This window comes from Aethalodelphis obliquidens, unplaced genomic scaffold (assembly GCF_003676395.1).
Source record: "Aethalodelphis obliquidens isolate GAN/ISIS:26980383/991018 unplaced genomic scaffold, ASM367639v1 scaffold83, whole genome shotgun sequence".
Classification (NCBI taxonomy): Eukaryota; Metazoa; Chordata; class Mammalia; order Artiodactyla; family Delphinidae; genus Aethalodelphis; species Aethalodelphis obliquidens.
In genome coordinates this window covers 827509-835478 of record NW_020838027.1, presented here as the reverse complement: position 1 = coordinate 835478, position 7970 = coordinate 827509, and positions in this window count along the sequence as shown.

The following is a 7970-nucleotide window of genomic DNA, read 5'->3' as shown; positions in this document are numbered from 1 at the left end:
CAGAGAAGTCGATATGCATTGGGCCCATTACAAGGGGGCAGGATGGCTGCGTGGTGGAAAGTCAGTGGACACACCTGACACTCTCTCCTGCGCCTGCTTTTTCCCGCCTTCTTTCTGTGTATCCCCGTCTTGCTCCCTGTCTGCACGCGGTTTGCCAGGTAGGTGGGCTCAGCAGGCTCTCAAGCCCCTGCTCTCAGAGGCCCATCTGGACCCATCAGCCCAACAGTCAGGCCGCAGGAAATGGTCTGGAAGACCCTCGGCTGCCCGTGAGCCGAGTGAGGGGCTCAGCCCAGCCTTGACGGAGCCCTACCGTGAACATTATCGACACCTTTCCCGCTAATAACAAAAGGCACCTACGCTTTTCATGGGCTGCAGCTCCTTGTACATAATTTCCTTTCTAACGCAGTCATCAGGTGAAAAAATTCCCTTGGAGCTGCGGCTCCATTTGGAAGCACTGAACGCAGCCAGCGCCGGCCAGGGTGCTGCTGGGACGGTCCCCACTTCTGGGATGGTGTGCAGGCCCCTTCCCTGAGCAGAGGTGCCCACTGTCCTTTGGAAGTCCCATGGGCTAGGAGCTCACGCAGACGCTGAGTGGCCCGGAGGGGACCGAGCCAGCTGTCAGCCCCAGGGCCACACTTTGCCCCCTGCTTTATGACCCTGGGCTGGACCCTGTGGCATTTCTCCTTTGCTGGATGCCTTGAGGTTGCGTATGTCAGGAGACAGGACAGATGTCCTGGAAGGGCCCAGGAGGCCATGGGGAAAGACGGGAATTCCTCCCAATGGGCTGCTTCTAAGTGCAGCAGCCAGTGCTGGGGGTGTGGGGCCAGCAGCGGCCACCTGGGGGCCCCGTGAGCCGGCTCCCTGCCCGCTCTGGCCGGCCTCTCCGTCCCCCGCAGATGGCTTGCCCTTGTGCAGCTGCACCGTCCTCCACGTCCAGGCTCCCTCGGCCCTCGCGGCAGAAGCTGCCCTCCGGTACTTCCATAAGCCTAGAGCCCTCTCTCAACCCCTGTAGGTAGTTAACCACCTCTGACTCATTAACCAGTCTTTGTGTTAGCCTCTCCCTGTTCAAATGACTGGAGTGAGTCCTGCCCCTGACTGAACATACCAGTAACACCCGCGGGGCCCTTGCGCGTCCCTCTGCCTGGAGTAGTCGTCACCTGGATGAGTAAGTACTCAGACGTGGTTATGCACTGACCACTCGGCATCCGGTCCTTCCTGTGGTTAAGCTGACGCCCTGAGCAGCCTCCATCTTTTCTCTGAAACAAGAGGCACAGACCTGACCGCTGGGCACCGTCGCCTGCAACCAGATGAGCCCAGGACAGTGGGGGTGAGGGGCCTGCTTGTGATACAAGCCAGACCTTGACTCCAATGCTGTGAACCTGACTGAGAGCCGTGTCACCACTGCCTACAAGGCCCAGAAACAGGCCCAGATTCTGAGACCACGTGCTCATACCCCCATGGTCCAAAAACGTACTTCTTGAGTCCCTAGTATGTACCTGACACTGTTCTGGGCGCTGGGCAGAGAGCAGCTTGGCTCTGGTTCTGTCCTACGATGCCCCACCCGTGCCAGGAGTAACCCTTCTTCTAACAACACCAAGTGCACTGGGTGAGGCCTCACCCACAGGCTAGAGTCTCCCCACAGCCCAGCTGAGGTTCTAAGGGGGGCTGCACAGGCCCTGCACACAGTCTGCACAGAGACGCCCAGCCTGGGGTGGGAGTCAAGGTGCATCTGGAGGCTTTGTGCCTGGGGGCGGGGGTGGGGTGGGGTGTGAGCCCAGCATGGTCACGTATCTGTGAGAGTATGTGCGACGGAAGGTGCTGGGCCCAGCGCAGAGCCAGTGGGTCATTCAGGACGCTGAGCTGGCCTCTGCAGGGGCTCCCTTATCCAGGGAGAAGGGGCAGAAGCAGCAGTGGCCTCGGTCCCTGGCACAAGCCGCTTAGGCTGGGGCTGGGCCAGCTGCTGGGGAGAGCAAAGGAGAATTGCCTCCTGGGACGGAAGAGAAGCACGCCTGCGCAGACGCATTGAGACCACCGGGCTTCCGCTGGCTCCTGTACCGGGTGGGGCCCTGCTGTCAGTGTGCTCGTTTTCTATGCTGGGCAACAGATTTCCACAAACTTAACAGCTTACAGCAACACACTTGTATTATCCCACAGTTTCTGTGGGTCAGGAGCCCAGGCTGAGTCCTCTGTCATCCACGGCACACTGGGCTGTGCTCCCATCTGGGGGCTTGAGGGGAAGAAGCCCCTTCCAAGTTCATTTACGTTGTGAGCAGAATTCGATTCCTTTGCGGTTGTAGGACTAATGCCAAAAGCTCAGCTTCTCCGCGCGAGTGCCACATCGAATCTCAGAGACAGAGTTTTGGGTGAAGCAGAAAAGAGCAGCTTTATTGCTTTGCCGGGCAAAGGGGGACACGGTGGGCTCCTGCCTCGAAAACTGTGTCCCAGCCCCAGAGGACTTGATGAGGGGTTTTATAACAATGGTTCCCGGCTGGGCTGCTGGCAGATGAGGGGGTGCGCAGGGTCTCAGGCGGTCGGTCTTCTAATCCTGACGAGCTGCTCTGGTCCCGTTAGTCTCGCCTCAGGCTGCTCCTTCCTTGATGAGCAACTGTTCGAATCCGCCCTTTGGAACCCGGGGAAGGTCATGGAGGCTAGAACCTTGCCTACAAGAGATGGGGGACCGTAGGGCCTCTCTCGGTTTCAGGACTGAGGTCCCCGTTTTGCTGCTGGCCATCAGCTGGGGGCCCCTCTCACCTCGAAGAGGACGCCTGCACTTCCTTGCCGTGCTCCTCCCCCCAAGGTCCCTCCCTTCAAAGCCAGTAAGGGGGAGTCTTCTATCTCATAGGCGTGACATCTGGTGGGTTAGAAGCAACTCACGGTTCCTGACTGAGCTCAAAAGGGAGGGATTAGGGCTTCCCTGGTGGCGCAGTGGTTGAGAGTCCTCCTGCCGATGCAGGGGACACGGGTTCGTGCCCCGGTCTGGGAAGATCCCACATGCCGCGGAGCAGCTGGGCCCGTGAGCCACGGCCACTGAGCCTGCGGGTCCGGAGCCTGTGCTCCACAACGGGAGAGGCCACAACAGTGAAAGGCCCGCGTACCGCCAAAAAAAAAAAAAAAAGAAAAAAAGAATCTGATGAAGATTATGAACTCTTTATCCAGGGAAAAGCACATTCACCAATAAACATTTGGCAAATCATTTCCAAGAGTTTACCAACTTCCTACAGTCTATCCACGGGCTTCAGTTTAACGATCCCTGGGGCTAAATGCTTTTTTTTTTTCCAGTGGCTCTCTCTCGTTCTAAGTCTTCTTAGAAATGGAAACAGGAAAGTAGCAATTTCCATCCTTGCTAAAACATACCCCCAAGAATGGTGCTGCCATCCCTCACCACATGTTCTGATGGCCAGGATTCTGGAAAATCCCTGTGCTCTGAAGATAAGCGATTTAGGCAAGAAGCCCCGTACAGCTGTTCATTTGCCTCCCGGAAGTGAAAGCTAATCACCTGTAGAATCTGACGGCCCTCTCCCCTCAGGTGATCTCTCTCCATCTTTCAATCTGTCCCATGAAATGTTTAGCAATTGGGAAATTCAGCTTTTGCTCAATTTAGTTGGGGCTGTTGTGTTGAATTTAAATAGACACGTTGTAAATAAAATCATTTTGAAATCTTTTTCTATCAGAACAACAATTAAATTGAGTAAAGTAGGAATTCTATTAAAACATCATTGTAAAATCTTTCAAAAGTATAACTTTTTTCTAGCTCTATCACTGAAACTGATCCACAGGAAAATCACCAATTCAGACTCATGGAACAATTTGGTAATGCTGACCTTAACAATAAAACTGTTATTTTTCCTGCTAAAATGGGTTTATTCAGGAATAGCAAAGGAATTGTAATTTGGAAGAAGCAAGCTATAGCAAAAGCCATAGGCAAATGCAGTGAAGGAGAGGAATGAAACATTTATAAAGAAAAAGGAGGAAGTTGGCACGGGTTGTTTTGAACAAAAGCCTTTTGAAGAAAAGTGAGAGTCCAAGGTGATGATGCGTCGGTGCTCGCTGGCTGAGTTGCCGGGTGATTTCTTATAGGGGATGCAATGCATGTCTTTTCCTGTTGGGGGCTGTGACTGATGATTTTTTCCCATAATTGACCTCAAGTGGTACCTGCGTGAGAGCTCTCCCTTCTGTCCTCCCAACTCTATTTTAGTGAGGTTTCCTTTACTTATTTTCACAATATGCAGCCCTAGGACCCTGGATGGGGTCTCTAATACACCACTAAAAGAACCAAAGCTTGGTGAAAAGTAGCTAATTCCGTACCTTGTTGCCTGAAATACCTTATTCCTGGAAAGCAAGATGCTTTCAGACCACCTGGTGGCACTGAGAACACAAGAACAAGCTCAAAGGATCGTCAGCTGGCCGAGATGTTACGATTTGAACACTGAAGAGGAAACAATCATTATATTTCATTGGAACAAATCTGAGAAAACTCATGAGCCTGTGATGGTGTTCCAGAAGGGGGAAACATCAAATGTACTAGAAGGAAACTTCAAGTCATGAAACAGATGATTATGTAGGATATATTCACGATGATCATGTTACTGATATTAATTGTATTGAAATGTAGTCGACAATATCGTAACAACTTTGCGGTGATGGACGGTAACTGCTCTTACCGTTGTGACCATAATGTATAAAAATGGAGACTCATTACGTTGTACACCTGAAACTAATACAATATTGTAAATCAACTATATTTCAATTAAAAAAGCCAACTTTAGCTTACACTGGTGATGCTTTCCACCGGCTGAAAGACAGTAACTGTGGCACAAAGCAGCACCGCACCCTGAGAACTGTGTAGTCTCGGCCGCAATGAGGACAGGCTACACCTTAGAATCACCTGGGAGACAAAAAAGCCCTTAGGAGCAGACCCCGCCCAGACCAAGTGAATCAGTGTGGAGTGGGTGGGGCAGCACCCTGTGAGCCTAACATGTCCCCGGGGGATTTTAAAGGCACGCCCCCTTTCCCAGGGGCGCAGCTGCATAGGCCCCTCGGAGCCTGGGAGCAGGGCCAGCAAACTAGGGCTTTGTTCCAAATCTGGCCACCAGAGGAGCTGAGATGGTTTTTACACTTCTAAGTGGTTGGGGGAAAATATAAAAAAAAAGAGGAATAATACCTTGGGACACATGAAAAGTACATGAAATTCAAACATCAGTCTCCATAAGTAACATTTTCTTGGAACATAGCCACAATCCCGCGTTTACCTACTGCCTCTGGCGGCTTCGGGGCTGTAGGGCAGAGTCAAACACATGGCTGCAAAGCCTAAAACATCTACTCTCCGACCCTTTGCAGAAAGAGCTTGCTGACCCCAGCTTGAAGGGAGTGGGTCTCCGGAGCCCAGCACCCCTGTGTTGTCTTCCAAGAACTTACCCATCTGGGAAGGTGCCAGAGGTCGAGGGTCAGATGCGGGGAGATCCTCCTCCTTTCCCACCTCTTCTTCCCACCTGCCCTTCTCTCACTTTCAAAAGAGAGGGAGGCCTCTCACCAGCCCCGGGGCATAAAAACCTCCTAAGCAAAGGAACAATTCCAAATATCCGAGTCTAGTAAAATTCCGATGACACGTTTTCAAGTCAGGAGGGTTCCAAATATTGCTTTACCAAGACTGAAGATGACTCCAGCAAGTTTCCAGCTGCCAAATCATTAAAAATATTTGGTGACAGATGACCATGTGATTCTAGGCGTTCAAAGAACTGAGTAACATGGTTGTGACAGAGCTAGTGACATAATTATGTAAACAAGGTTTTTTGAGTTTTACAGCTGAAATATTTAAAATGCTGAATGTCCCATTCTGTGAATAAGCAGTTTTTGTCCACAGATATATGAACTCAGTTGGAGGAAAAGCCATGCATCTCATTAAGAAGTGAAGTTCAAGGGCTTCCCTGGTGGCGCAGTGGTTAAGAATCCGCCTGCCAATGCAGGGGACACAGGTTCGATCCCTGGTCCGGGAAGATTCCACATGCCGCGGAGCAATTAAGCCCATGCACCACAACTACTGAGCCTGCGCTCTAGAGCCTGCGAGCCACAACTACTGAAGCCCACGTGCCACAACTACTGAAACCCGCACACCTACAGCCCATGCTCCGCAACAAGAGAAGCCACCACAATGAGAAGCCCGCGTACCGCAACCAAGAGTAGCCCCCGCTTGATACAGGTAGAGAAAGCCCGCGTGCAGCAGTGAAGGTGCAACGCAGCCATAAATAAATAAATAAAAATAAATGTGAAAAAAAACCCCAAATTGTTAAAAAAAAAAAGTGAAGTTCAAATAACAGTTTGTTATTATGTTTAATGAGGACTTGCCAAAACTTACGTTATAGTTGCATTTTTTTTTTTTTTTTTTTTTGCGGTACGCGGGCCTCTCACTGCTGTGGCCTCTCCCGTTGCGGAGCACAGGCTCCGGACGCGCAGGCTCAGCGGCCATGGCTCACGGACCCAGCCGCTCTGCGGCACGTGGGATCCTCCCGGAACGGGGCACGAACCCGTGTCCCCTGCATCGGCAGGCGGACTCTCAACCACCGTGCTACCAGGGAAGCCCATAGTTGCATAATTTTGATCACTGACTCCTGATCATCGTCATTGTGAAATGACAGGCTTGGCTTCTTCCTGGCTGTTGACCAGAACTTTCTCAGCTCTTGGCCGCCTGGGCCTTTCCATGGGCAGCACACAGCAACCGGAAAAGCGTTGAGCAACCCCAGGTCCGGGTCTTTCGTAGCCTAATCTTGTCAGTGACATCCCATTGTCTTTTGTCTCATCCTACTCATATGCTATTGCTGGAAACAGGTCACAAGGCCCAGCGCACACTCAAGGGAGGGAGATACAGAAGAAAGCAAATACCGGGAGGTGGGATGGGGTGGGGGCCATCTCGGAAGCTGCCAACTCCGAATGTCGAATTTTAGTAATTACAGCCTCCACATCTGTTTACACTTAGGATGAACATTTTCGGGTGTCATCTTAAAAATGTATGGAAGGATGCAGAGTTTTCCAAAATTCTTTTACAATAAACAGGTAAAAGTGTTTGGAGATGGCAGAGCTCCAGGCCTAATGCAGCTGGGTCCTGTCGGGCAGAGGGGGGTCAGACGGTCGCCAGGGGTCTGCCAACAGCGGGCAAAGGGCCTTTGGACAGCGAGAAGGTCCACCTCCCCAGACCTGGGAAGCCTGTCTGCATTACAAGGGCTGAGCGCATCTGGGTCCGCGGGTGTCGGGGGCCAAAAGAGGCGGTCAGTTGTCAGGGAAGGAAATGCAGATGACGCTGGGCTTAGGATGAAGGAAGGAAAAGAATGAAAAGTGCACTTCCGGGAGGCACACTCGTCAGCAGCGTGTAGGATAAAACGGGAGGGCAAGGTCTGGGACAGGGGTTGACGGGGACCCAAGAAGGGGGCTGCCCAGGGGACTGGGGGTCTTGGAAGGCCGGGGAGGAGGGACTTAGTCCGCAGGCTCCAAAGGCAGGCTCCTCTGGACCGGAGACTAATAAGGGGTGATCAGCCAGGCGGACCCTCAGCAGACGTGGGGCGCAGGCTCAGCGCTGGGGGCACAGACGGCCGAGGGCAAGGGAGGCCCAAAGCCCGCGCAGGTGCGTGGGGACCAGTGCTCCCACCTCCTCGGGGGGCCAGCGTTGTCGGAGCACGGAGCTGTCCCAACCTCGAGAAGGAGGACGGAAAGCCAAGAAAGCAAAATCTGGGTAAGAGGGTGAGGATACAGAGAGACAGGGACTGAGAAAAAGGAGAAGAAAAAGAAGAGAGTAAGGCCGGGGTCGAGAGCTCGGGGAAGGTGTTAAAATAGAGTTTTACAGCCTGACGGTAAGAGCAGGGATGAAATACGGCAGCGAGCTGAGCTGGAGCGCAGGAAACGCTTGCCCGGGATTCGCGGCGCCGGCGGCGCTGAAGGAGCGCGGGGAGGAGCGCGGGGAGGAGCGCGGGGAGGAGCGCGGG